Source organism: Bos grunniens, chromosome 10 (genome assembly GCF_055505025.1).
Source record: "Bos grunniens cultivar Pamir isolate PY7600 chromosome 10, Bosgru_T2T1.0, whole genome shotgun sequence".
Classification (NCBI taxonomy): domain Eukaryota; kingdom Metazoa; phylum Chordata; class Mammalia; order Artiodactyla; family Bovidae; genus Bos; species Bos grunniens.
Genome location: NC_141174.1, coordinates 17475264 through 17496710, shown reverse-complemented (window position 1 = coordinate 17496710; position 21447 = coordinate 17475264). Strand labels below are relative to the sequence as shown.

General features: G+C 48.7%; 1 long non-coding RNA gene across 1 annotated transcript; it reads right to left on the bottom strand.

Annotated features, from left to right (window-relative positions):
• Window positions 1-369: 369 nt before the first annotated feature.
• LOC147364009 (uncharacterized) lies at window positions 370-18806 on the bottom strand. Its single transcript, XR_015134000.1, has 4 exons — window positions 18649-18806; window positions 16357-16423; window positions 2832-2982; window positions 370-1690 (listed from the first exon to the last, which is right to left on the bottom strand). It is a non-coding gene; the product is annotated as an uncharacterized LOC147364009 (long non-coding RNA).
• Between the last annotated feature and the right edge of the window lie 2641 nt (window positions 18807-21447).

Here is a 21447-nt window from a genome sequence, read left to right as displayed (position 1 = left end):
TTTTCCTCCCATGTGTCCAAGCCATTATTACTGCTCCGTCTCCTCCGTCTGCACTTCTGGAAGTCTGCCGCCCATTCAGCCTCTCGCTGCTCCGCCTCAGCCAAAACCCTCGCGCAGACACTTCACTCACCACTAGGCGCCCCTCCCACTCCCTGGTGAGGACAAGTGGTCCTTGGAAATTCCCACCTTGTTCTCCTGGGGGCCCACAGCCAGGCTAGTCTGCTGTAAAGACTGGCATCTCCTACTCCCCCATCCCATCGCCATCCCCCTGTCCTGCCTCCCACTGACTGCCCATCACTCTCTTTCCTTGTAACTGCTGGAATCTGTGGATACAGCTCTTCAGAATCTCCAGTCCCATAAACGGTTGAGTTTTTTCTTTGTTTTTCCTTTTTGAAGCTGCCAAAATTTATGTGCTAAGCATGCATATAAATTGACTCATTGAAGAAAAGAATGGAGGTGTTGTCATTTCCAGGTACCCAAAGGAGGAAACTGAGGCTGGGAATATGTACTGACTTGCCCACAATCACAGAGCTGATAAGTAGCAGAGGAAGGGTTCCAATCCTGGTTATCAACCACCCGAGTCCAAGCTTTAAAGACAGCACCGTCTTGCCTTCTCCCTGGGTTTGAGCCTCAGGAGTCTTCCTGACTACTGAAATGACTGATACTTTTCCCAGTCATTTCTGTAGCAGTGCCCACCTAAGACCCTCCACTGCACACCCCCCAGCCTCTTCCCTGCCGGCTAGCCTACCACGAAGTTCCCAGGGGATGTGGAGGTAGCAGAATTTTCTGTCTTCTACCATCCCTGTTCAGTGAAAGAAGGGGAGCTGTTTCCAGCAAGGTCTCTGACTCACCGGGTGCTGCTTCCTTATCCCTGATTCCCACTTCCTCCCTAAAGAGGCACAAAACAATGCTAAGGCTACTAACCCATCTCTTGGGTCTGGGGAAAGGAATCGTCTCTGGAAAGCCCTGCAGAGAGAGTCCTAAGAGGTCAATAAAAAGAGTCCAGTGGGGAGAGGTTTGCTGGGACACGTGCGCCACAAAGGTGATGGCAGTCTGCTAGTCACCAGCGCAACTGAATTGCTTCCCCGTGTCTTCTTGTTGGAATAATGCTGGCAGCCAGAGAGCTACCAGAACCTGAACTAATTTGGTAAATAAAGACCAAAAACGAGGACCGAATTTCTGTTCCCTTGGCTGAGACCCAGACTCCCAACAGAATTCCAGGGATTTTTCTTCCTTGGAAGTGACTGGACCTCCAGTCCTGAATTCCTCTCTCTAGGAGAGCTTGTTCCCCTGCTCAGAACAAATAACACATTTCCTGATTAATCAGTGGGTGGAACAGCTGAAGTAAGGTTGATTGGGCCCCCGGCCTTCCAGATGGGAGCAGCTCATGGGCTCGGATGCCTTTGTCCAGAGACTGGACAGCTGGAACCCAGCACTGTGCAGCCTCGGCCTCCAGTCTGGAAGGTGGAGGCTGCATGCAAAGGCCCCAGCTCTCTCCTGCGTGAGGCCTCCAAAGCCCACAGGGGCTGCCAAGGCCATACCACTTCAGACACCATGACCTGGCTCCCCGCCCAGTACTCACAACCACCCTGCTCTGGTCTGCCAGAGCTGTCCCCGCTCCGGGCACACGTGAACGTTTCTGCCTTCGGTGAGCTCAGGGCTCAGCTATGCTTGGCTTCTATTTTCCCATCTGAAAATAGAGATAATGCTGCATTTCTTGCCATCCCCACCTTCAGGGCAAAGTAGATAACCAGCCCTATCTACCCTGGGATGGGAGGCAGTCAATTACTGCTCCTTCCTTTGCCAGCTGATATTTCTGGAGTGCTTAAAAAGTACCAGGCACTGTGCTAAGTGTTTTCCAGTCCTTCTCCTTTAATCCTGGTAATAAGTACTGTTACTTCCTAATGTAACAGATGAGGAAATGCAGGCTCAGAGAGGTAAAACGAATCACAAAGCTAGTATGTGACTACACAAGGAGTCCCTCCTGGTTTTCCTGGTGAATATTATACAGATGCCAGCTTCCAGAGGAGCAGTTCTCTGGAATCGCATCTCCGGCTGCAGTTCTCTGGGAACCGGAAACATTCACAGCTGTTTGTGGTGTGGTGGGGGGCAGGGGTGTGGGCTGATGGTCACATGAAGTTGCTGTCACGAGCTGGTCCCCATCAAGCCCATTCCACCCTTCTCAGGCCTATTTACAACTAGGGGTCTATTTTAGGTCAAGGGCAGACAAAAGTCACCATGGTGAGGTTCGGTACATCCAATTCCTCCTCACCAAGGAGAAGGAAGGAAATAAGCTTGCCCTACATCAAGTAGTTTTCCATTGCTAAGTAAGGCTCATCTCAGCTTTTCTCTCCAGAAAAGAGAAGTGACACATACAGAGCCTCAACGTGGCCCAGTGAGGTAGGCATTGCAACTCCCATTTCACAAGCCCAGAGGGATGAAGTCTCTCGTTCAAGGTCATACCGCCAGGAGTCGAGCCAGGATTTAACTAAAAAGTCTGACCAGCTCCAAAGTCCATGCTGTTTCCACTACAGCACACTGCACTCGCTCCAGGATGTCCTGCGATGATGTGAAATGGGCAGCTCTTCAAAATAACTGAGTTCACTCCGTTTCCCTTCATTTCCAATCCCTGATACAAGGGTGGGCTGATCTGAAAGCTTTGTGCATTTAGCTGAAGTTCAGACCACATTTCTTATTTATCTGGAGTGGAATCCTCTAGAACAGCGGTCCCCAACCTATGGACTAGGGGCTGGGAAGGGGTGCCTGATTCAGGCAGTAATGTGACCAGTGGGGAGCCATGGGGAGCAGCAGATGAAGCTTCACTCACTCACCTGTTGCTCACCTCCAGATCACCTGCCGTGTGGTCTGGTTCCTAACAGGCTGTGGGCTGTACCAGTCTGAGGTCCAGGGGTTGGGTGCCTCTGCTCTAGAACTCCTGGAAGGCTGAAGCATAACTTCTCTCCAAGCAGAGTCTCTGAAGACCTGAGAAAGAAATGATGTGAGCAGCCTGGAAATCCTCCTTCTTTTAAATCCCCCCTAGTAAGACCACCAGTCAACTGTAAAGGAAATCAACCCTGAATATTCCCTGGAAGAACTGATGCTGAAACTAAAGCTCCGATACTTTGGCCACCTGGTGGGAAGAGCCAACTCATTGGAAAAGACCCCGATGCTGGGAAAGATTGAGGGCGGGAGGAAAAGGGGATGACGAGAGGATGAGACAGTTGGATGGCATCACTGAATTATGGACCTGAATTTGAGCAAACTCTGAGAGACAGTGAGGGACCGGGAAGCCTGGTGTGCTGCAGACCATGAGGTTGAAAAGAGTCAGACACGACTTAGTAACTGAACACCAGTAAGACCTCAGGGGCCTCAGTACTCTCCTGGGGGCCAGGGGGTTGTTCAGGTGGGGATAGATCACACACTGTATATCTTCTTCAAATCCCCAGGGAGAATCCCTGTGGGCTGAAGGACAACGCATCCCTGCCCTGGATTCCAGACTGGTGGGCAGGAACTTGAGGGCAAGCTGAGCAGGAAGCAACTGCCCTTAGCGGTTGTTGGCGTCTCCCAGCCTGTCCCCACCTTGGTTTCCTGATGGGCACAGTGACATCTGTCACATCCCAAGGGATAGGAGCTTGGGGGGACAGAGGACAGGGGCTGCTGTGGGGTCTTTCCCAATATAAGTCCATAGCAGCTCACTTGTTCATCATCAAGACAAAGAAAGAAGGATGACAGCTTCTGCCACCATCTTCAGATACCCTTTTGCCTCTGGATTATATGTTGAGGATCGAGATACTCAATGAGGTTTTCCCTGGTGCCCCTCCCCGCCCCGCCACCCTCTCTCTAGGACCCCAAGCCCTTAGGGACAGGCCTGGACTCCTAAGCTCCCCAGGACAGGGTACAGACACCAGGCTGGGGGGGTCGGAGGAGGGGCAGCCAGATCCCAGTGGGCCCCAGCCGGTCTGCATGACTCATTCCTCGTTTCCGTCCACTTTGGTCTGAGTGCCTTGGCCCAGAGGCCTCTGGGAGGTTGTAACACAGGCTGGCCCCTCGCCCACTGGGACTCAGCAGACAAAAATTAAAGATCTCACTCCTCAGGAACTCACACAGACAGCAGAGGCATGCTCTGTGCTCTGCCTCACCAGACCAGACCTCAGGCAGGAGGAGGCGGATGGCCAAGGGAGGAAGGGGAGGCATCTCCGGCTCCTCCCACTCCTCCTCACCCTCCACCTCCAGTCGTGAAGCCCAGGCCACCACCCACTGTCTTCTCACCCCTCCTCAGGTCCTGGCCTGAAGATAGCGGGTGCCACCAGCACCTCCTGGGCTCCACTCCACTCCTCCCCATCTCTGTCCAAAAAAAACAGTGAGGGAGAAGCAGACGTGTAAACAACTAATCATACGTATTTTCTTTCTGGCTGCACAGGTCCGATGAGGCCAAAAACCTGCTCAACAATCTTCAGTGAGTGGCTCCCCAGTACTTCATAAATCCAGCTCAAACTTTTTACCAGGCCCTCCACACAAGTGGGTTTCATACCCCTTCCCCTCTTGTCTGCCAGCACTCAACACAGTCCCACTCAGAACTCCCTCACTTTCCCACCCACGTCCCTTTACCCCAGTTCCTCGGCTCAGGCCATTTTCTTCACCTGGAATGTTCTTCCCACCCCTTGCCTGCCTGTCCTTTAATGCCCATCTCAAAACTCCCACTTCTTTCAAGAAGCCTTCCCAGAACACCATTGCCAAGTCCAGAAAAGCTCACTCCCTCAGCTGAACCCCTGGATCTCACTCTGCCCTCTTTGCTATCCGTCCGGAGCAGTGGGAAACACGTGGGGCTTTGAAGTACCACTCCGCAGCACCATCGTTCACCAGTTGTGTGTCCTTCGCTAAAGTGACAGCCTCTCTGAGCCAGTTTCCTCACCAACAGGAGATTGGAGTAGAAGTCCTTTAAAGTGCCACCCCTAGACAGAGCATTGGGCTTCCCTGATGGCTCAGAGGGTAAAGCGTCTACCTGCAATGTGGGAGACCCAAGTTCCATCCCCAGGTTGGGAAGATCAGCTAGAGAAAGAAATGGCAACCCATTCCAGTACTCTTGCCTGGAAAATTCCATGGACGATGGAGGAGCCTGATAAGCTATAGTCCACGGAATCACAAAGGGTCGCACATGACCAAGCAGCTTCACTTCTAGATAGAGCAACTGTGTTCACCAACACAGCCCTCCAGGCCACAGCTGATTGGATCAGGGATGAACACGAGACCCAGGGGCAGCCTTTTCATTGGCTAAGTGACCAATGATCAGTGACCTAAGACTTTTGTGGTCTGATTTGAATGCATACACTGGTTGTTACTGGACATACAAGATTCTGTCTTGAAAATCTAAACTAAGCAACTTGACTTTGAAAGTTAAGCCCTGGGCTTAAAACAGCAGGTAAGTCCTCGTTTCTGAGAGCTCACAGTCCAAAGGGGTCCATATAACCATGGAACAATAAAGCCAAAGAGGTGTAGTGACTTGCCTGGGGTCAGTAACCCAGAGAGGGCCGATGCTCAGGTCTCTAGACCTGGCTTTGGTCCAGGGTGGTGGGCCTCTGGGACAGGCTCAGAAAGCAGCAGCCCTGAGCTGACTGCCTGAAAAAGACCAAGACTCTTCCGTGCCTGGCATCAACCTGTTCTGGGCAGCCTGGGAACAAGGCAGTCCTGAAAGGATAAAGTCAGGTCACAGCAGGGAGCACAGACCCTGATTCTCATCCTGCCTCTGCCCCCAGTGTCTCCCTGTTCTGCCCTTGGCCCTTCCCAGATTCAGTTTCCTCATGTATGATAGAGAGGGTTTTATTGGATGAACTCAAATTCCCTGTCAACACTAAGAGTTTGATTTGAGGAGCAGACAGACAAGCGATGGGCGTGGATCCAAAAGCGGTATGATCCACAGAATGTGAACCCTGGAGGGGCCCTCCCCGAGAAATCAGCCAGCTGATTCCTTCAATTACGGTTGAAGAAACTGAGACCCGAAGCAGGAGAGAGCTTTGTCCAAGGTCACATGACTGGCTACTGGCAGCGCCAGCACTTGAACCAGGGTCTCCTGACTCCCAGGCCTCTCAACCCTTTCTCTTTCAACTCCCCCAAGAAGCTGGGAGCCTTTTGGCCGTCTGGGCCAGGGAAGCCAAGAATGGCTGTACATGTCAGCAGCGGGGCCTCTGGGCCTGGGAACATCTCTGACAGGGTAGGTGCACGTGCCAAGGCCGCTGGTGGGGAGGGACGGGACTCGGGGCCAGAAAGGCGTATGGGAGATAATCTGTCAGCATCTCCCTTCTTCCAGATGGCAGGAAGAAACATTGACACGTCCGTGATGAGTGAGGGAAAACAGTCCCCTCTTCTGATTGAGCTGTTGCTCCACAGGGGACTTGCCTCCCTCTCTGCCCCTCTCTTTGCTCGCTCTCTCATACACACACACACACACACACACACACACACCTATTTAGCTGCTGCATTCTGCCACCTGCAACTTCAGTCTCGGGACGTGTACTGAGGGGACTTCTCCGGTGGTCCAGTGGCTAACACTCTGCGCTCTCAATGCAGGGGGCCCAGGTTCGATCCCTGGTCAGGGAACTAGATCCCACATGCCACAGCTAAGAGTTTGTACACTGCAACTAAAAGATCCTGGGTGCTGCAACTAAAATCTGGTGAAGCCAAATAAATACTTCAAAAAAACAAAAAAACGATGTATACTGACATTCTCAGGCATACTATTTGGTGGGACCTGGAATTCTTTTTGCTGCCTGAGCTGCCTCTGAGCTCCTGCCTACTTTCTAATGCTTAGCCTATTTGGCTGGCATCATAAGCGCACCCTACCCATTCCACAGACATTTTTTGAGCACCTAGTATATGCCAGGCACTGTGTTAGGCACTGGAGGTGGGTAGGCATCCTCATTGCCTGTGAGATGGGAATTACCAGTCTGGTGGGGACACTGTAGAAAAACCACTGACAAGGCAGTTGGGGTTGGCTCAGGAGTATTTCTCAAAGAGCCCTGACTTTGACTTGAATCCTTTTTTTTTAACATTTATTTATTTTTAATTGAAGGATAATTGCTTTACAATATTGTGTTGATGTCTGCCATACATCAACATGAATCAGCTGTAGGTATACATATGTCCCTTCCCTCCTGAACCTTCCTCCCACCTCCCACCCCATGACCTGAATCTTGAAGGCTAAGGATGATTTCACCATGTAGGAGTGGGGGACATGCCCAAAAGAAGCACTTCATAGGGAAAGTCATGGATAGAAGACAAAACCTGAGCTATTGAAGGGAGTTACAAGTAGCTTAGGTGGCTGGAGTTTGGATAGGAATGGAGTAAAGGTAGGATATGAAGCTGGAGGGGTAGGCTGGGGTCGATGAATGGCGTGCCTAGACCTGTTCCTCACATCTAAACCACCGGGTGGCCCTGAAGGGGACAGACTATTTATCTGGAATTCTGAAACGGATGCCTTCTGGTCAATTGCAAGGAGTCATTTGTGTGGGGAGGAAGTGGCATGCTCTTAATCTCCTTCAACCTATCCAACGTCATCCCAAATTATCACCAGTCAATATAAAGCCAGTGAATTTACCGTGCTTAAAATCAGTCCCCGGCCCTGCTTCCAACTAGTCTGTCCCTCCACATGGCTCCTCCCTTATAAAACTGGTGAAGCCTGGTCCCCAGCCTTCTGATGCCATGACCCACCAACCTGACTGGGTCCCATTTTGCCAGCCCTTTCATCAGGTACCTCTACTGTCTGATTCCCTGCTTTCTCTGGGCCCCTGGAGACTCAGCCCCCCAGTTGGGCTTCTGTCTCTCAGTCTTACTCTTCCTTGGCCTCAGATCCCTCCTATAATCCCACGAGCTCATGTTGCTGAACTTGTATCGTGCCTGTGTCATAATCTATATATCCAAGCCCATCCACCCTGCAGCCTCCCTCATAGCTTTGCCCCAAAGTGAGGTAAGCCATATGTGTTTGATATCAAGCAGATAGCTGGGGAGTGCCCCGTGCATTTCAGCCATCCTTTATTGAGCACCTGTTTGTCAGGCATCAGCATCACCAAGAAGGATAAAGCTTAGTCCCCATCCTCAAGGAGCTTCCAGTGTAGAAGGAAAGGCAGAAACACCTATCATGGTAAGTGCTGTGATTGCGATCATCTCAGAGAGCAATTGAACCCAGGACAAAGCACCCCAAGCTGGAAATATGGGACAGTTGGTCAGGGAAGTTCCCAGAGAGGATTCTATCTGAGCAGGGTCTGTAAGACAGGACAAGTCTCAGGTGGAAAGGACAGTGAGAAAGAAGCACAGTGATGGTTACCAGAGTCAAGTTTGCAAAAATTAAACCACATCAGATTCTAATCCATTTCCATTTTCAATGAAGTTCCTGATCAGAGAAATTTCGCCAGGTTTCTGAATGATAGTCAAATGAAATTCAAGAGCTATTCAATGTGGATAGGTTGGGGAAAATATGGAGCCTCCAGTAAGGCAGTTATATGGGAAACGATAATTCCCCACATCGAAGAATGAACAGGAGGTCCTTGAGCTCTACAGTAGCACATGAGACAGGCCTGGGACCTGTACGAGACCTCTCACAATTTGGATGAAGTCAGAAAAAGCATTTTTATCAAATTATCACATGACATAGAACTGGAAGAATAAACGATAGAAGCAAGATTTATACTGATACAGACAAGTTGAGATTTAATAGAGATAAGTGAAAAAGTCTTGCATCTTAGTCCAAAAAAAGCAGTAATTAGAGAACAACAGAGATGTTTCAGTAGCAGTTCATGTGAAACGACTTTATTTGGGGGGTGGGGTTGGGTGGGGATGGGCAGGGACGATTGAAAAGGAATATCCTAGTTTACCACTGGTTTGAAATAAACCAACAATGTAAACTTCTAAAAGGTCAAGTACCGTCTTGGGTAGAATCCAGGGCTCAGTACAGGAAGGGTATCAGTGTACTCCAAACTATTATAACACAATGGCAATTCTGTGCTTAACTCTTCTGCCATGTCTTAAATGGCTTATTACAGCCCTGAAATGTATCTAGGAGAGGATGACCTGAATGAAGATAAAAATAACCTAGAAGGAAAAGTTGAGAAACTGGAGAAGAGAAATCTTGTTGAAGAGTCTGGCAACTTTCAACTGTTGCAGGATTGTCAGGTAAGAGAGGGATTCAGTTGTTCTCTGTTTGCATTAGTCATAACAGGTTAACTGCAATAACAAACAATCCCATGAGAGTAAGTTTATTTTTATTCATGTGATCAGATCAGATCAGTCGCTCAGTCATGTCCGATTCTTTGTGACCCCATGAATCGAAGCACGCCAGGCCTCCCTGTCCATCACCAACTCCCGGAGTTCACTCAGACTCACGTCCATCCAGTCAGCGATGCCATCCAGCCATCTCATCCTCTGTCGTCCCCTTCTCCTCCTGCTCCTAATCCCTCCCAGCATCACAGTCTTTTCCAATGAGTCAACTCTTCGCATGAGGTGGCCAAAGTACTGGAGTTTCAGCTTTAGCATCATTCCTTTCAAAGAAATCCCAGGGCTGATCTCCTTCAGAATGGACTGATTGGATCTCCTTGCAGTCCAAGGACTGCATCAGTTCTTCAGCGCTCAGCCTTCTTCACAGTCCAACTCTCACATCCATACATGACCACAGGAAAAACCATAGCCTTGACTAGACGAACCTTTGTTGGCAAAGTAATGTCTCTGCTTTTCAATATGCTATCTAGGTTGGTCATAAATTTCCTTCCAAGGAGTAAGCGTCTTTTAATTTCATGGCTGCAGTCACCATCTGTAGTGATTTTGGAGCCCAGAAAAATAAAGTCTGACACTGTTTCCACTGTTTTCCCATCTATTTCCCATGAAGTGGTGGGACCGGATGCCATGATCTTTGTTTTCTGAATGTTGAGCTTTAAGCCAACTTTTTCACTCTCCACTTTCACTTTCATCAAGAGGTTTTTGAGTTCCTCTTCACTTTCTGCCATAAGGGTGATGTCATCTGCATATCTGAGGTTATTGATATTTCTCCCAGCAATCTTGATTCCAGCTTGTGTTTCTTCCAGTCCAGCGTTTCTCATGATGTACTCTGCATATAAGTTAAATAAATGGGGTGACAATATACAGCCTTGACGTACTCCTTTTCCTATTTGGAACCAGTCTGTTGTTCCATGTGAAGTGGGGCTCTAATCCACATGGTCATGTAGGGCTATCCTTCCATCATGGAGCACCAATATGGAGATTCTTCCTCCTTGTCATTCAGCCAATAAATGAAAGGAGAGAAAAGTGCAGAGGATAGCATAGGTTTTCTAAAGGTAGTGTCTGGAAGAAGTAAACATCATTCTGCTCACATTTCATTGACTAGAACTCAATCACAAGGTGGTACCTTACCACAACAAGGAAGGCTGGAAAATGTATTCTAACTGTGTGCCCAGGAGAAAAAGGCTGTGGGTGCGGGCTTTAGAATTGTAGATTTGGAAGAGACTACCTTAGGAGCGAGAAGAGTTAAGGATTATAATATATTTACACCAAGACTTACACATGAATGTACTCAGTGGCTCAGTCGTGTCCGACTCTTTGCGACCCCATGAACTATAGCCCGCCAGACTCCTCTGTCCATGGAATTTTTCAGGCAAGAATACTGGAGTGGGTTGCCATTCCCTACCCCAACCACATGAATAAAACAGACCTAACAGCATTATTCATAAAAACCAAAGGTTACCTATTGTCTAAATGCCCACAGACTGGTGAATGGACACACAAAATTTGGTATATCCATACAAAGAAATACTATAAACAGAAATGAATTACCAATATATGGATGAACTTCAACTACTGCATTGATAAACTTCAACCACATTATGCTCAGTGAAAGAAGCCAGTCACAAAGCCATATATTTTATGATTGCATTTATATGAAATATCTGAAAAGGCCAAGGCTATAGAGACAGTAGATTCAAGGGATGGGGTGGGAGTAGGCGGAAGGATATCAACTGTAAATGAGCACAAGAGGTTTTACTGGGGAGATAAAAATGTTCTAAACTTGATTAATGGTAATGGTTGTACAACTTGGTAAATTTACTAAAAAACAATTGAATTGTAAACTTAAACACGGTGAATTACATGATGACAAAATATGCTTCAATAATGTTATTTTTTGAGTTAAAGATTTAGTATTTTTTAGGTTAGGGGAAAGAGAATAATCCTACAAGGGAAATAATAAAGGATTATTCAAAGTGGAAGGAGGAAGTGATACAGAACCCAAGGGAAGAGAAGATTCAAAGAAGGAAAGCATGGTTAGTTCAACTCTAGTCAAAACTACTGAGAAATCACATACAATGGAAGGTTGAGACTCTTATCTGTCATAGTAGGGTTCACAGTATTGTTCCAGATCCAGAGACAGGAACATGGAAAACGGGAAACAGATTTCCACTCAACAGTAAATGCAACCTTTAGAGATGTTTAACAACAGCGCAGATCCCGTTGCTGAGTGATGTGCTCTCTGACAGTGGAAATATTCAGAGAGAGGCTGGATGGGCATTTAGGAAGGATTTCTACACGGGAGGAAGACTTCTAAGGAGCATGTTTGAAAGACCCAGGGTATTCCAAAGACTTTATCACCTCTCTTTGCCCAAGGCCTCCTCTCCACTCTTGGCCTTGGGCTCCTCATCTCAGACACTGAGAGTTGACCTTTGGGAAGAGCCACTTTGGAAAGTGGCTCTGACTCTTGAAACCCCAGGCACCCAACTGCTGTTGTCCAAGAGTTCTTCAGCCACTGAGAGTTCTCTTGAGCTCAGAGGTCAGTGGTCATACAACAGCAGGTTTCACCAAAGCTAGTTCAGAGAACTGAGTAATCCTGGGAGACCAGGGGAGATAAGCTGAACTGCCAGAAAGGACCAGTGCTCATTTTAAAAAGTGCCAAAAGGCCAATCCCATAGTTGCCTTTGTGTCTCTGCCTCACTGTTATCCAACACCCCCAGAGGTAAAATATGGGAAGGAGAAAGTGAACCCATCATATGAGTGGGCTCAAGAAGAATTGAATGAAGCTTTCTTAATCAGGGCTTTGTTTGATACTCCTAGTCACCCACCAGGAATGGCCACCGTGACATAGAAATAAAAAGCCAGCACCCAGAAGTTGGAAGAGCCTTATTTTCAAAGGACTTGGAAATCTGTATGGAGCTTCTGTATGGCCCCCGTTGCCAGTGACCATGACCATAGCTGCTGGCATTACTCCAGCGTGAACTCTGATTCCATTGCAAAGGGGAAGGAGTCCTACTTAACAGCCCCTGGAGCAGATGACAAACTGTGTTACTGCCTGCTCACCAAAACAGACACTCAAGAGGTGATTTATTTGCCCAGAAAATATTTGTGGGGCATCTTCTACATGCCAGGTCCCCTCCCAGAGCCCATAGTCTATTCATTCTGAAATACAAGGAGAACTGCCCCAAAGTGCTAAGGGATTGGGATGGTTTAATGTTTTTTCCAGAAGACAATGGAAGGGCTAGATGGCTGGAGGCAGTCCTATCCAGCCCTAGGAGTCATGACCTCTTACGTTCACCCCAACAAAACCTGCCCCTGGACTTTCACGCTGCTTCCATGTTGGCTGAGGAAGACTGGGCTGGATCCATAGGATCCCCACAGAAAGGCTTCCCCATTTCCAGACCCTGGAAAGAGAGCCAGGCCATGGAAAACCAGAGAGAGAAACTATGGGGTGGGGGAGGGGAGAGGCCTGTACACTGAGTGCCAAGTGCTCCAGACTGGGTGAGAACCCAGGGCCAGGGGAGCAGGAAGGAACCGCCCAGGCAGGAGCAGACCCCTAAGCCGAGGGTTGGGCAGGAGACAGGTCTGGCTCCTGGCGTACCTGCGCTAATGAGCTGGAAGCAGGAGGAAATGGCCCAGCATGTGAAGGCCAGCAAAGGGAAGGGCCTCCCCATGCCAGCTGGATGGGAGAGGGCCGAGCAGGGTGGGCACAGGGCCCAACCCCTCTCCACACCCTGAATTCTCAAGCTGGAACCTGGAACTTCCAGGAGAAGGGACTTAGGAGGTGCAGGCAGATCGGAGAGGCTGAAATGAGACCTCCTGGGGGAAAGGGGATTAGAAAGATGCCAAGCTGCGGGGGCATGAGGGGGAGAGAGAGCCAAGGGGCTGCAGAGGCATCCTGCCAACCATGGGGAGGGAAGAGGCCCCAGGGCGGTCGTCAGCTGTAGCTGAACGGAGGCAAATCTGACGGTCGACTGACTTAATAAGGGCAGTCAGGATGGATGAGTCCTCCCAGTCCTCCTGGGCGGCAGAAATGGCCACAAGTATTCACAGACTGTAAACACCAAGGGGGACCAGCCTTGTCTGGGTCTGCAAGGACCTGGCGAGGCTGAGTAGAGAGGGGCAAGGCCAGGACAGAGGCCTGAGCCTGAGCCTGGCATTCTCTGCAGTGGACCGTCCAGAGGCCCTGGATGAAGGGTCGCTTTGGGAACCCCAAGGCCAGCTCAGAAAGCCCCACCAAAGCCAGAAGCTGGACACAGCCCCAGACAGGTCCATCTTGCAGGGATCCAGGATAGGGAGACTCGACACTGGCATGTCTGTTTGAACCCTGGACATGGGCTTCTCAAGTGGCTCAGTGGTAAAGGATACGCCTGCCAATGCAGGGGATGCAAGAGACGTGGGTTCGATCCCTAGGTCAGGAAGATCCCCTGGAGGAGGAAATGACAACCCACTTCAGTATTCTTGCCTGGAAAATCCCATGGATAGAGTAGCCTGGTGGGCTACAGTCCATGGGGTCGCAAAGAGTCAGATGCGACTGAGCGACTAAGCATGCATGCAATTTAGAAGTGGGGGAGCCCACTTTGCCTCCTAACACCAGGGTGGGGCCAGGGCAGGGACAAATACTCATGGAGCATCCACCTTAGCCTTTCCCATACAGGATCCTAGGACCCTTCCCAATGGCATCCACAGGGACCTTCACCCCTACTCCATTGCTGGTGTGAAAACTTCTACCAGAGGCAGAAGCTTAGGGGTCCAGGCTGACTTTCTGTGTGCTCCTGGTTCAGCACTGGCTGCAAATTACAGTCGAGGCATCTCCTGTCTCCAGACCTCAGTTTATCCACCTGCAGCATGAAGAGACTGCATCTGCTCTGTGCAAAGTGATTTTCATTGATTATATAGCCTTTTGCTCAGCTGGTGGTTGTCATGGGAACAATCCAAGTCAAACAGTGGATCCAGCAGAGAAGGTATCAATTACCCTCTAGCTTAGTCATTTCATCTACCCAGCATCCCTTCTCTCTTATTCTGGTATCAGCATCCATTTTCCTTTAGGTAACTGTCCTTCCACCTTCTATAGATCATTCCAATGGGGCAGCCAATCACAATACCTGCAATGTGTCACATGACCCAAATTGGCCAATCAGATTCTCTCTCATGATTTGACCCAGAGACCCACACTTTATAACTGGAACACAATCTCAGCTCCCCAAACAGACATACTCTGAAGGAGTTTCTGGGCATGAGAACCGTGTTGCTGCCTGAATTCCTGACCTTTTCGATACTTATCTGTTCAGTTCTTCTATTCTGTTTACTCCTAAAATCTTTCCGGTAACTCTATTCTTTTTTTTTTTTAATGTATAAATTAGTCAGAGTCCTTGTTGTTGCTTGCAACCAAAGAATCCTATTTATACACACACCAAGTGAGAAAAGTTGGGTGGATTAGATGACAGGACCCTCCTCTCTGCTGCCCTCTCTCTTTGTGGTCCCAGGGCAATTGACTCAGCTCTCTAGCAGCACTCAGCTCCTGTAGGAGACATGGTGGGGTAGAGTCTGCTCAACAAGACCACGAACATCAACTAAGCATATTTGTATCCTGGATAGGAACGGTTGAGGGTCTTGAACACTGTTAAGTGCTCAGTTGCACTGAATTAAGATCTTACAGCTTGAAGCAGGTAACTGCAGTGGGAAAGAAATTTAACAAGTATCAGAGCAGCTTCGCAATTATCAAGATGTAAGCAACTGCTGGAGAAAGCCATTCCCACCGCATGCAAGTGATGTGTGTGGGGTGGGGAGTGGTCAGGACCCATTTCAGGGTGTTGGGGGAAGGCCCACTCTGTCCCCAAAGTGCCTCTCCCACCTCTTCATGAGTACCTCTCATTCCTGAAACAAGAGACAAAGGCACTCAGTGAACATTTAGACACAGAGCTGGAAATCCATCTTCCCCTAGAAGGGCAAAACAATGTTTTCATTCACTCTGAAGTGTAATGATGGGTGTAGACTCTTTCCTGAGAGCAGACCTGGATAGGAGAAATGGTTTGGAAATACTAAGGTTTTCAGGGTGTGGAAAGTGAAAATGGGTCTGCAGGTGGGTCAAGACGAAGGGGAGAGGCTAGAAAACAAGGGATACAAGCATATGGGCTACACATCAGCTTTGACTGTAAGTTCTAGGGGCTGACTCCAGTAAACTTAAGTGGGGGAAAGAATTTATTCAAAAGAGAAGGGTTCTGAAGGAGGTGTTCAACAACCAGGCCTGGGAAGCCAGGGACCAGGGAAGATATAGAAGCCAGGGTGGCTCTAAGCCAGTTTCCTTCTGTGGTCAGTAGTGACTCCATCCCAGATTCAAATTCCCTAGGAGAGAGTTTGTTGGATGTGTCTGGGATCCTGTGCCCACCCTTTGAGGTGGATGGTTGGGAGGGTCCCCCTGGCTGACAGCCCCACCAGGAATGCCTGGAATTGGCAAGGCAGAGTTCCCTAAAAGAAAATTGAGTTTCCTTTATCCAAGGAAGGAGAAGGAGTGCTGGGCATATTCATACAACAGATGTTCACTACACATGGCATGTCGATTTACAGAGGAGGGAGATGAGTGGGGTGGGGTATGGGAAATTGCAGGAGACTCCAGAATCTGCCATGGGGGCCAAGGCTCTTTCTCCAGCCCTGGATTCCATCTCCTTCTCCCCCCCGTATAAGCAAGTACAGAGAAAGAACGCTGTTTTTCTGTTCTTGACAGCTTGATAGAATTGTCTCCTTAGCTTCCAGTCACGCTCAGCTCTCCTGCTAGAATCATTACCACCCACCTGTTCCCCATGCAAGAATTCACAGCCAGTGGACACACATCTGGCCTGCAAAAGACATGCTTGGAAGTCTCCCCAACTGCCTGGAACAGGCTGGGGACAGCATAGGGTCAGCCACCAATTCAAAGGCAAGCAAACAGCTGGCCTGAGAGCTGTGGTCATTATGGCTTGAGCGGCTACCCATCCTTACCCCACCAGGCAGCTTGACAGGTGTGCCCTGGGACTCAATACTGGGTTCTGTACCTGGCAGTCCTCCCCACCCCCACCTGCTTCTCCAGTGTTGGTTTTAGGGGAGGGGGGCTCTTACCTTGCCTTTCTTGGGATTCCTTTATTTTTCTTGCCATTACTGTCCGCATCATTCCCTTCTGAGTACCCTGGAAGTTAAGAACAAGCCAGGTAAGGTTCTAATGGGAAGGGCCCATTAAATATTGTGTTTTGGTGGTGAAAGTAACAGCACCTAAGTTTTAAAGATATAAATGCAACCCTGGACAGGGCCTAGAGATTGTAGGTCTGTGCTTCTCCAACTTTTTCAAAAAGTAGCAAGAACCTTTGTGCAGTATTTCAGCATTCAACAAACACTTACTGAGTGGCTACTGTGTGCCAGGCACTGTGCTAGGGACCATGGCAGTAGCAGCACAGACCCAACCCTCACAAACCTCCTGAGTTTACAGTCTAGTGGGGGAGGCAGACACTGAACAAATAATTGGGTAAGTAGATCAATAATGAGTCACAACTGAAGTAGAGCTATGAAAAAGGTATATGCAGCTAGGTGGCCTATCACAGAGTTGAGAGACATTGGGGAAGGCATCCCCAAAGAAGTAGGAAATAAGCAAAGAGCTAGAGGGAAGATGGTCCAGATAAGGCACATTACAAGAAAAATCCCAGAGGCAAGAAAATGCTTGTGTTGGAGGAAGTCGTAGAAGATCATTGTGGTGGAGCCAGGCAAGCAGGGTAGCTCAGATGAAGATGAAGGGATGTAGGCACCAGACCACCAGGGCCTCATGGGCCAGCTCAGTGATGACACTGAAACTGGGGAGCCACTCCAGCTGAAAAGCAGCCCAGTCCTGATTCCCTGCACCCCAGCACACACTCATCCCCTTGCCTTGTAGCCTCCAAGGCATCTCAGAGGAACCACACAGCTTATCAGAAGCAGCTTGGAAACCACTGATCCAGCTCTACTTGGCATTTTCAGATGAGAAGAGTTGAGTCTTGACAGTCATCCACTCCCCCAGTATCCTCTCTCTTAACTCTGGGCACCTATCCCAGCCTCCCTGGAGAGAAGGCTGGCCGGGTGTGATCTAGGGACAGGCTCCCAGAACACTGCACGTCTCAATGCTTCAAGAAGGAGCCTCAGGAGCCAGTCCAGCATCTGTCATGAGGAATGGGCTCCAAGAATGGCATCTTGTCCCTTGCCTGCCCCTGGGGCTCTCAGAAGATTCCCCCTGTGCTTGCTGCCAGAATCCCTGACCTGCCCCTTCCAGACCCCTCCCCATCACTCATCCCCGATCAAGCTCCGGCCTCAACATTCCTCTCCACCCGGGGGTCAGGGTCAGCTGTGGGGTATTTTCCCAAGCCATGGGGAACAGAGGCGCCTCCTGACATGTACAGTCACTGCCCCGGGCTGGAAGGGCAGCTACCAGCAAAGATGGGCTAGAGAAGAAAGCAATCAGCTGGCCCTTGGAGAAGAGCTGCAAGAGAAAAAGGGTTGGGGAGGAGGGGCCTGAGAGGAAGTAGAAGTAGAACCTGGTGATGGGAAATGGGGTGCATGTCTGGGATCTGAGCCAAAGTGGGGGTTTTCCTGCCCCAATCCGGTTGGTCCTCATCTAATTAACCCTGGAGTCTGGCCTCTCTGAGACCCTTGCTGACCTTTGCAATTCCTGGGACAGGTGCCAAAGGCAGCCACCAGCCTGGAGACAGCAGCAGTACCCCAAGCCCCCAGAAGGGTCCGAGCACACAGGCATGGCCGAGCCCTCTGCAGCCCTGCAAGGGGCCAAAGGACAAGCAGGTCAGGCCGGTGAGAAGGTTCTGAAGGTGAAAGAATTTGCTGCTTCCCGTTTTAGCTGTAAGATCTGCAGCAAAGATCACAACCAATCACAACCACCTCTCTGAGACTCCACTTTCCCTTCCATAAAAATGGGATGAATACTTGTAGAGTATGACATGCCAGTGGAACCTTCCAAGAGGCGGTGTCCAGTAGGCAGAGTTAATTAAAAGATAATAATATCGAGACCTACCTCATAGGACTGTAGGAATGACTTAATGAGAAAACAAAGGAAAGACCTCAGCAATCATTTAGTTAGCCATGGTTTTAGACCCCATCTCCAAGCTAGAGAGGCTGGACTGGATGGTGGCTGGTGAGGGCCTGAGGTTGGGAAAAGAAAAGAGAAAGAGGGAAGCCAGACCTCACAGCACACCCCAGCCAAGAGCCGGGGCAGACAGCATCTCCCCCAGAGGAAGGGCTGGTGTTCTCCGCTCCGTTGCCCTCTGGCAGGCACTGAGCGCCTGTTTTCCTCATTAAGTGTGGCTGTAATCTGGCTCCCTTAACACTGCTGACACAAGGTCCAGAAGCAGTTCAGAGTCTCTGAACAGACAGCATCACCTGCTTTCAACATCGCCTCCCAGCTGGGTCAACAAGGCTGGGGGTGTGAGTGGCTGAACTTAGAGCAGACTGCAGGGAATCAGAGCAGACACTACCGGGAATGGAAGCCACGACGCAGGGGCCTCACTCCATGCCCAGCGATGCTCAGCATCACCATGCTGTAAAAGAGGAAAAGCAAATAGTTTTGAGTGCACACTATTGCCAGGCTTTGTGGTAAAGCACTTGTGTGTATTCTCTCATTGAATCCCCGTAACAGCCCTAAGTAGCTGACACCCATTGTACAGATGGAGAAACGGAGGCAGAGGGTACTTAAGAATTTTAACCAAAGGGGCTTATCATTTGTTGGGGAGGCAAGACTATGGGTTCATGTCCCCATGAGAGAAGAGAGCAGAATCTGAAATGGTCCCCCGCCAACCCGAGTAGCTGGCTTCTCATCTTCCCATCACCACCTGCCTCAGTTTCCCCAGCTTTCCAGCTGCCACCATGCTGACCAGGTTCAAAGGGCAGCCCTCACCCACTGTTCTAGGGCTAGACATGTTCATTTTCCCAAAGTTCAGCCAAGACATGGCTAGCATTTTTCAAAAGGAGCTTATCTAGAAAACTTGAAAAGAGAACAAAATTACAATGTACAAAGCCAAGAATCTGGGAAGAGAGGCGTTTATAAAGCAGTTTTCACGTTCCAAGATAAGGAAAGTAATGACGGCTACTAGTTGTGCCAAGTGTCCGACACTATACTATGCTCTTGATATATGTTATTTTCTTTTATCCTCAAGGGCAACCGATGAGACAGTTATTATTATCCACGTTCCACAAATATGGAAACAGATGCTCAGAGAGGTTAAGCAACTTGTCCGTGTTACACAGTTTATAAGCATCGGAGCTGGAAGCCAGACAAGACTTTGCACTTAACCGCCTAAACAAAGAAAATGAACATGGTGGGCATGACTCTCGCAGCTAACAGGCCTCGTTTAGGTCTCATGGAGGTGTTTGGCAAAGCTACCCAAACTCTACACTGAAGGGTTGCAGGTTGGCCCCACTGTTTCCTCTGATCGATTTGCAATTCTTGCTCAGGAAAGAATTATAACACTTTTCCTCCTAGACAAGGATGGAAGAACCTTGGCAAGTCTGTGCCTTTCATTTCTCTGTTTTCTAGTGCCAACTTATGTCGACCAAAACAAAACAAAGCAGAATCAAAAACAAGCCAATATGTTGAAACCTTTGTACTTGTCCTTCATTTCAAATTATCCTCATGACATGTTATGGTTTCTGCAATATTCCATTGGTTAATGGTTGGACCAATGTTTCCTGAAGTCTGGAGATACTGTGAGTGAAGCTTTTAACCCAGTGCTGGGCACATAATCAGCATTAGTTATATTGTTGTTGTGATTATCGTTATTGAGAGAATGCTTCCTGTGATTACATCCTGAAGTCACTTGATATAGTGTGTTAATTGCTCAGTCATGGCCAACTCTTTGCGACCCCATGGACTGCAGCCCACCAGGCTCCACTGTCCATGAGATTTTCTGACAAGGATACTGGAGTGGGTTGCCATTTCCTTCTCCAGGCCTCGTGATTACATCCTGTGATTACATCTCGAAGTCACTCGATATAAAACAATATAAAATTAGGTACTCATTGAATGGGCTTCCCAGGTGGTAAATAATCTGCCTGCCAATGCAGGAGACGTAAGAGACGTGGGTTCGATCCTTGAGTCTGATCCCCTAGAGGAGGGCATGACAACCCACTCCAGTATTTTTGCCTGGAGAATCCCATGGATGGGGAGCCTGGCGAGCTACAGTCCATAGGGCTGCAAAGAGTCAGACACGAGTCTGACCTGGCATGCACACATGCACTGATTGAATAACTGATACCAATAGCTATCAGTGAGTAATGTTCACCGAGTAGTTACTGCAGCCAGGTTTCAGTCTGGGTCGCTTACATACATTATATCTTTTTAATCTTCTTAACAACTCAACGAGATAAGAATTATTTTCATTTCCCTTTTACAGATGATGAAACCGATGCCCGGAACTATTAAGTAACACAGTCACACAACTCCCAGATGGCAGGGCTGAGATCTGAATCCAGACAGCCAAGTTCAGAACCTGCCTGGAAAACCTCTAAACCCTATACCTCTGATGATGCATCCGACAATAAGACTATATTACAGGGGAGAGAAGGGAGATGTCGTTGTGTGCTGAGGTGGTCAGAGAAAGATTTCTGGAGGCTGTGAGCTCTATGGGACCCTGAAGAAAGGACAAGATGGATAAAGCAAAAGAGAGACATGTTTTAGAAAACAAAATTATGGGTACTAAACGGGAAAGGGGTGGGGGATAAATTAAGAGTTTGGGATTAGCAGATACAAACTACCATGTATGATAAAGATAAAGAACAAGGTCCTACTATATAGCATAGGGAACTATATGCAGTATGTTGTAATAAACTATAATGGAAAAGAATATGAAAAAGAATATACATTATATATTTCTATGTGTGTGTATATATGTAACTGGATCACTTTGCTGTACACCAGAAACTAATACAACATTGCAAATTAACTTTACTTCAATTCAAAAGAGAGAGAGAGAGACATGTTTTAGGCTGGATGGTGATCCCTGAAGTCTCATGGGACCCCAAAATGGGACATCAGGAAGTCCCCCATCCTTAGAACACAAGGGACTGCTTCCCCTCTGAAGTAGTGTCATTTGGAAAACTTGACTGTTCAAGAAAGGACTCGTAGCACGAGCAGGAACCTGTGAGGTCCTCCTGGAGCGTCTAGCTTCAGGATGGAGAGAAAGG